Source organism: Apodemus sylvaticus, chromosome 4, assembly GCF_947179515.1.
Source record: "Apodemus sylvaticus chromosome 4, mApoSyl1.1, whole genome shotgun sequence".
Classification (NCBI taxonomy): domain Eukaryota; kingdom Metazoa; phylum Chordata; class Mammalia; order Rodentia; family Muridae; genus Apodemus; species Apodemus sylvaticus.
The window spans coordinates 109,287,344-109,296,551 of record NC_067475.1 but is presented as its reverse complement, the minus strand read 5'-3'; positions in this window follow the sequence as shown (position 1 = coordinate 109,296,551).

Here is a 9,208-nt window from a genome sequence, read left to right as displayed (position 1 = left end):
TTTAACAAAGTTACAAGAATCAAAAATTAAATATAACTACCCTACCAGTATGCAACCTAAAAAGGAATTTAAGGATTAAGAAATTTTTTTCAATAGCATCTTAAATGAAGTGGATTATGTTTATGGTTTCATTATTATTACATCTATATACTATGTACTTTGGAGTATCACTCCAAGAACATTAAAAACATGTACAGCTAAATCAGTGGAACTTTGAAAACAAATTTAAAGAAGATTCTAATGAATAGAACTGCATGCCTGAGAAGGCAAAGCTGTTAAGGTGGCCGTGTTACCCAGAGTACCCTACAGATTCAACACAATCCCTTTCAAAATGCCAATGGTATGTTTTGGTAGAGCTAGAAACTTTTATTCTATAATAAAATGCATATGAGACTCTAAAATGATTTTGGGGGAAAATGAATTTCAAGAGTTCACGTTTCCTTATCTAAATATATATATATATATATATATATATATATATATATATATATATATATATATATATGAAACAACAGGTTCCAAAATAGAGTGATGTTTGTATAAAGACAGACATATAGGGGCTGAGAGATGGGTTAATTAGTAAAGTTCTTCTAATTCATGAATGAAGAACTAAATTCAAACCCCAGAACCTAATTAAGAAGCTGTGTTTGTCAGTGAATGTCTGCTTGGAATCTCAGTCCTGGGGAGACAAAGACAGACCCCAGAACTTGTGGTCATCTAGTCTTAGCCCTGTTGGCACACTCTAGATTCAGTGAAAGACCCTGTCTCAAAAGATATGGTAAAGCAATTGAAGAGGATATACAATATCAACCTCTTATCCTTCACATGCACACAAGCATTCTCTCATGAACACTAGCATACACATACAGGCATACACCCACAAAGACTCCATGACAAACACCACCACTGCAATAGAATAGAGATTCCAGAAATAAATCCTTGACTATCTAGATAAACAATCTTCAATAAGAGTACACATTTACATTCTCAGCAGCACTATGAACAACATCCAAGAGATGGAAACAATCCAATGTCCGTTAACTAATGAATGGACAAGATGTGGTATCTTGTGGTTCAGCTGGAGAGAGGAAGGAAATCCTGTCACATGCTACAACATGAATGAAGTTAGGGAATATTATGCTAAACTAAATGATCCAGACACAAAAAGACAAACATTATGATTTTAGTCATGTGACTACCAAACCAGACAAATGCACAAAACTGTGTAGCAGAAGTAATGAGTGGAGACTAAATGATGGGTATCAGAAGGACAGGGAGTTCTGGTTTAATATGAACAGAACTTCAGGTTTGCAAGACAAAAAAGTTGTGTAGATTGCTTGTAACAACATGAAAATTTGGTTGCCATAGTGACTTTTCTATTACTGTGACAAATCACCCTGACCAAGGAGTTTATGTAAGAACGTATTTAATTGTGCCTGTAGTGGATTAGAATCCATGAAGGTAGGACAAAGGCATGGCAGCAGGAACACCTGAGAGCTCACATCTTGATTCAGAAACAGGATGCAAAAAGAGAGCACACATCCTCAGTGACACACCTCCTTCAACAAGGCCACACCTCCTCATCCTTCCCAAATTGTTCCACCAACTGGAGACCAAATATTCAAGCATATTAGTCTACTGGGGCTGTTCTCACTTAAACTACAACGAGGATACTGAGGTGTGTACTTGAAAATGGCAAAGATAATAAATTCCCTGTTATATGATACATTATAATGTCAATAGCAGATAAATTAAGTGAGGCTAGGGCTTTGTTTTTTATTTATTTATTTATTTATTTATTTATTTATTTCTTATTTATTTTCACACATTCATCTTTGAAATATTGAAACATGGGCCTCACGTATGTCAGGCAAGCAATCTAACACAGCACCCATATAACATTTCTGGGTTTTTTTTCGTTTTACTTTTAAATTTTGTACAGGGTCTCATTAAGTTGACCAAGATGGTTTAACTCAGTCTGAAGCTCAGAAAGAGCTTGGGCTTTTCATCTTCCTGCCTCAGCCTCCCCAGTGACTTGTACTACAGGCCTGTTCCACCAGGTCTAGCTGGGCCTCACTGTCATGAAAAACTCCTGTGCCTGGGACATTGGGCCTCATGTCTGCAATCCCACTGCTTGGGAGGCTGAGATAGGAGGATTACTTTGAGCTCAAGGTTAGCCTGGACTAAATAGTGAGTCAAATGAGGCCAGCCTGAGCTACACAGTAAGACCCTGTTTCAAAAATCAAAATCAAAACAAAACAAAACAAAAATGTCCCTGAGTTACTGTTCTGCTGTTGCATGTGACTGCTGTAATGCCTGGCCTTGCCTCTCTATCCAACTCTTTGTCTTCTTCACGGATAAGCAGCAGGTTGCATGGGATACTATTACATTGATTTATTAAGAAGTAAACTGTAGGTCTGACTCAATATATGCCATCAAATGCTCCCACTTAACCGGCACTGTCAGCTCTGATGGGCACGCACATTTATTATTATTATTGTTGTTATTATTATTATTATAGGAACAGCCCAAACCTGCAGCAGTTTGTGTTGCTTCAGGCCTCCTCTAAAGAGCAATTAGCAGAAGGAAGAGACCAGGTAGAAGAAAAGGCACGGATCAGCAGCTACCATCCTACCTAGGAAGTAAATATTCACCATGGGCAACAGGAGGGAAATGGCCGCCTGAGACAGGATGCTGGGGTTCTACTAGAAGCCAGGGATAGCAAGCTGAAAGAAGGAAGATGAGGGAAGAATATAAATACGCCTGTGTCTCCTAGACCAGTTTCATTCACCTTAAAGCACAGTAGTGTGGATGGGAAAGGCGCGTCATTCTAAATAGGAAGGGGCTGGGGAGCAGGGAGTGGAGCTTCTGTGCATAACATTTTATTCCATATTCATAATCTTGCTTCTTAATACACAGTTGGGTTGAATCCAGGCTTCCACATAATTTAATTAAACAGACTATTGTTTTTCTTTCCCACCGGTTTTAGTGAAAGTCCTGCAAGTATAAATGAGTAGGATTACATTCTAACCGATGCAGATCTGCCTGCCCAAAAACCGAGGGCTTCCATCTGAACACGCCGGGAAGGTTTTTATTTAAACTTCATATTCGAAGAGTGCGGTGCACAGATGGGGACTTTACCTCCTCCTTGGTTTCCAGTTTTAGAAGTGTGAGGGGTGGGGAGGTTTGGGGTGAGTTCAAAACATTTTTTAAAATTACAGCTGGGTTTCTTCATAAAACATATTAGCTAGGTGGTGTTGGAACTGGAATGTATAATTTGTGTTTCTGCAACACTTTTCTCCAGTAAATGTGTTTGGATTTTATTTTCATTTTTATATGGAGCTGCTATTTAATGCCTGTTTTGTAGCAATAGGTAAGAGTTTTAAATTGATTGCCTACCTTAATACCCGCAATACAATGATGCCAACGGCATTCCATGTTAGAGCTGAGGAAGCTGAGGTTCGAAGGGCTCTTACAGCTTTTTAATGTCTCTTAGAAAACTAAATAGCAATGGTAGGGTGTTTAATCAGTCCTTTTTGGCTGCAAAATGAATGCTTCCTGGCAGATATCTGAGAATCTAAAGGAGGTAACGCCAAGATAATTAACTCTTGACTGACTCAGTTTTCATAGACTTAAACTTAGAAAGCAAAGGCACTGTAGCTGTCTCCAGACAGACCAGAAGAAGGCATCGGATCCTATTATAGATGGTTGTGCACCAATAAGTGGTTGCTGGGAATTGAACTCAGGACCTCTGGAAGAAGAGCAGTCAGTGCTCTTAACCGCTGACCCATCTCTCTCGTTCCTCAACTGGGTCTTTTGACACAGAGGCAAAAACTAATCAACTCTATTCTACTTTCAGATTATCCCCACCCCCAGCATCTAGCTAGCCGGCCTTTTATTTCTGCTGAAATGCTTACTGCCCCTAGCTAAGGGGTTCCCTCGGGTCTTTTGGCAGCTGTGTGTAACCCACAGCTCAGCCCTGGGAGCCCGTGGAACATGACATCACTGCCCTGAGGCTCCGCTATTGACCTCTTCTCTATTCCTGTTTTATTCTGAGAGGGAAAAAATGTCTTTGATTAGTCTTTTGAAACAGTATTTCTCACTTCTTTCACATTTTGGTCTTCATAATGAGTTTGGGGTCTGAAAATAAAAACCAGGTCAAAGATAGTACTTACCTTAAACAGTTGCTGCAGAGATTGAACAAGTTAGTATCTCTATCAGGGGCTTCTTTAACTAAACCATGTGACTTGGATGGAGGTGATGCTCATGCCTGGAATCTCAGCACCTCGGAAAGCTGAGGCTGGAGGATTTCAAGTCCCTGGTCAGCCTGGGCTACATAATGAGAACCTGTTTCTAAAAGTAGGATGTGGGAATTGCAGTTTAGTTCAATAACAGAAACTTTGTTTAGCAAACGTGACTAGGGACTGAGGGGAACTAAAAATAAATCTAGACTTTCCCTCAGGAAGTTTTTACATGACCTGAGCATATAGGTATAAAAACTGTGCATACTGATCAAACATTTGATGATTAAAAATCATAAAGAAATCTATCTTAAAAGGAAATCTACCTTAAAATAATTCATGTATATAATTATTTATTAAAGAGAGAGCAAATTTGTGTGACAATGGCATGCATTATTTCTTTTTATATAACAAATTAAATGTTTGCTGAATATTTGAAGCAGTAGTGTACAGCATTCCCAACATTATTTAGAGTTGACAGATATTTTGATTTTATAATCATCAGTGCTAAGAATGCCACCTCACACAAATATGTAGTTCAAAATGACAGAAGTATATTTAGGGCTATTTTAAAACTTGTTGGAAATTATAGGTTGCTTTTCAGCCTAAATTATTTTTTAAATTATGTATTTTATGTGTACGAGTGTTTTGCCTGCATATCTGACTATCTGTGTGCCAAATGCATGCTTGGTGCTTGAGGAGGCCAGAGAAGGAAGACAGATGCTGCCGTATAGAAGTTTTAGCCACCGAGTGCTGGGTATGGAATCTGAGTCTTTTGGAAGAGCAACCAGTGCTCTTAATCACTGTGCCACCCCAACCCTGTGTAAGAGATGAAACTCTTTAAGAGTGAGAAACTCAAGAAGTAGTTTTTAGGCCGGGAGGTGGTGGCGCACGCCTGTAATCCCAGCACTCTGGGAGGCAGAGGCAGGCAGATTTCTGAGTTCGAGGCCAGCCTGGTCTACAGAGTGAGTTCCAGGACAGCCAGGGCTATACAGAGAAACCCTGTCTTGAAAAAACAAAATCCAGCCTCTGGGGGGGCGGTGGCGGCGGCGGCAGCAGCAGTGCAGCAGTGGCTGGTCCAGCTGAAGGGCCATCAGCGGTGGAACCAAGGCGACACAGGGTCCAGTTAGGCCCTGCGCCCACGACCACTGACCTTCGCTGACCAGCCGGGGGGCAAGCAGCTGCGGTTGTACAAAAAGAAGAACTCTCAATCCTGAACATTTATGCTCCAAATGCAAGGGCACCCTCTTTCATAAAAGAAACTTTATTAAAACTCAAAGCACACATTGCACCTAACACAATAATTGTGGGTGACTTCAACATTGCACTTTCCTCAATGGACCGATCAGGAAAACAGAAACTAAACAAGGACACAATGAAACTAATTGAAGCTTTGGACCAATTAGATTTAACAGATATATATAGAACATTCTATCCAAAAACAAAAGAATATACCTTTTTTTCAGCACCTCATGGTACCTTCTCCAAAATCGACCATATAATTGGTCACAAGACAGACCTCAACAAATATAAGAAGATCGAACTAATCCCATGCCTCCTATCTGATCACTATGGAGTAAAAGTGGTCTTCAATAGCAACAGAAACAATAGAAAACCCACATACACGTGGAAATTGAACAATACTCTACTCAATGATACCTTGGTCAAGGAAGAAATAAAGAAAGAAATTAAAGACTTTTTAGAACACAATGAAAATGAAAACACAACATACCCAAATCTATGGGAGACAATGAAAGCAGTGCTAAGAGGAAAACTCATAGCCCTGAATGCCTCCAAAAAGAAAATGGAGAGAGCATACATTACCAGCTTAATGACACACCTGAAAGCCCTAGAACAAAAAGAAGCTATTTCACCCAGGAGGAGGAGAAGGCAGGAAATCATCAAACTCAGGGCCGAAATCAATCAAGTAGAAACAAAGAGAACCATACAAAAAATCAACAAAACCAGGAGCTGGTTCTTTGAGAAAATCAACAAGATAGATAAACCCTTAGCCAGACTGACCAAAGGGCACAGAGAAAGTATCCAAATTAACAAACTTAGAAATGAAAAGGGAGATATAACAACGGAAACTGAGGAAATCCAAAAAATCATCAGATCCTACTACAAGAGCCTGTACTCAACACAACTGGAGAATCTGGAGGAAATGGACAATTTCCTTGAAAGATACCAAATACCAAAATTAAATCAGGACCAACTAGACCATCTAAACAGTCCCATAAAGCCTAAAGAAATAGAAGGAGTCATAGAAAGTCTTCCAACCAAAAAAAGCACAGGACCAGATGGTTTCAGTGCAGAATTCTACCAGACCTTCAAAGAAGAGTTAACACCAATACTCTTCAAACTATTCCACAAAATAGAAACAGAAGGAACACTACCCAATTCCTTCTACGAAGCCACAATTACGCTGATACCAAAGCCACACAAAGATCCAACAAAGAAAGAGAACTTCAGACCAATTTCCCTTATGAACATCGATGCAAAAATACTCAATAAAATTCTTGCCAACCGAATCCAAGAACACATCAAAACGATCATCCACCATGATCAAGTAGGCTTTATCCCGGGAATGCAGGGTTGGTTCAATATATGGAAATCCATCAATACAATCCACTCAAAGAACAAAACCACATGGTCATCTCATTGGATGCTGAAAAAGCATTTGACAAAATTCAGCATCCTTTCATGCTTAAAGTCTTGGAGAGAACAGGAATTCAAGGCCCATACCTAAACATAGTAAAAGCAATATACAGCAAACCGGTAGCCAGCATCAAACTAAATGGAGAGAAACTTGAAGCAATCCCACTGAAATCAGGGACCAGACAAGGCTGCCCCCTTTCTCCTTATCTTTTCAATATTGTACTTGAGGTACTAGCTCGGGCAATACGACAACATAAGGAGGTCAAAGGGATTCAAATTGGAAAGGAAGAAGTCAAACTATCATTATTTGCAGACGACATGATAGTCTACCTAAGTGACCCAAAAAACTCCACTAGAGAGCTCCTACAGCTGATAAACAACTTCAGCAAAGTGGCAGGTTATAAAATCAACTCAAGCAAATCAGTGGCCTTCCTATACTCAAAGGATAAGCAGGCCGAGAAAGAAATTAGGGAAATGACCCCCTTCACAATAGCCACAAACAGTATAAAGTATCTTGGGGTGACTCTTACCAAACATGTGAAAGATCTGTATGACAAGAACTTCAAGACTCTGAAGAAGGAAATGGAAGAAGACCTCAAAAAATGGGAAAATCTCCCATGCTCATGGATCGGTAGAATCAATATAGTTAAAATGGCCATTTTGCCAAAAGCAATCTACAGATTCAATGCAATACCCATCAAAATCCCAACTCAATTCTTCACAGAGTTAGAAAGAGCAATTATCAAATTCATCTGGAACAACAAAAAACCCAGGATAGCTAAAACTATTCTCAGCAACAAAAGAAAATCTGAGGGGAATCAGTATCCCTGACCTCAAGCAATACTACAGAGCAATAGTGTTAAAAACTGCATGGTATTGGTACAGTGACAGGCAGGAGGATCAATGGAACAGGATTGAAGATCCAGAAATGAACCCACACACCTATGGCCACTTGATCCTCGACAAAGAGGCTGAAAACATCCAATGGAAAAAAGATAGCCTTTTCAACAAATGGTGCTGGTTCAACTGGAGGTCATCATGCAGAAGAATGCGAATTGATCCATCCTTGTCTCCTTGTACTAAGCTCAAATCCAAATGGATCAAGGACCTCCACATAAAGCCAGACACTCTGAAGCTAATAGAAAAGAAACTGGGGAAGACCCTTGAGGACATCGGTACAGGGAGAAAGTTTCTGAACAGAACACCAATAGCGTATGCTCTAAGAGCAAGAATTGACAAATGGGACCTCATAAGGTTACAGAGTTTCTGTAAGGCAAAGGACACCATCAAGAGGACAGATCGGCAACCAACAAATTGGGAAAAGATCTTCACCAATCCTACATCAGATAGAGGGCTAATATCCAATATATATAAAGAACTCAAGAAGTTAGACTCCAGAAAACCGAACAACCCTATTAAAAAATGGGGTACAGAGTTAAACAAAGAATTCTCACCTGAAGAACTTCGGATGGCGGAGAAGCATCTTAAAAAATGCTCAACTTCATTAGTCATTAGGGAAATGCAAGTCAAAACAACCCTAAGATTTCATCTTACACCAGTCAGAATGGCTAAGATTAAAAATTCAGGAGACAGCAGGTGTTGGAGAGGGTGTGGAGAAAGAGGAACACTCCTCCACTGCTGGTGGGGTTGCAAATTGGTACAACCACTCTGGAAAGCAGTCTGGCGGTTCCTCCGAAAACTGGGCACCTCACTTCCAGAAGATCCTGCTATACCACTCCTGGGCATATACCCAGAGGATTCCCCACCATGTAATAAGGATACATGCTCTACTATGTTCATAACAGCCCTATTTATAATTGCCAGATGCTGGAAAGAACCCAGGTATCCCTCAACAGAAGAGTGGATGCAAAAAATGTGGTATATATACACAATGGAGTACTATTCAGCCATTAGAAACAATGAATTCATGAAATTCTTAGGCAAATGGATGGAGCTAGAGAACATCATACTAAGTGAGGTAACCCAGACTCAAAAGGTGAATCATGGTATGCACTCACTAATAAGTGGTTATTAACCTAGAAAACTGGAATACCCAAAACATAATCCACACATCAAATGAGATACAAGAAGAAAGGAGGAGTGGTCCCTGGTTCTGGAAAGACTCAGTGAAACAGTATTCGGCAAAACCAGAATGGGGAAGTGGGAAGGGGTGGGAGGGAGGACAGGGGAAGAGAAGGGGGCTTACGGGACTTTCGGGGAGTGGGAGGGCTAGAAAAGGGGAAATCATTTGAAATGTAAATAAATTATATCGAATAAAAAAATTTAAAAAAAAAGTAGTTTTTAACATC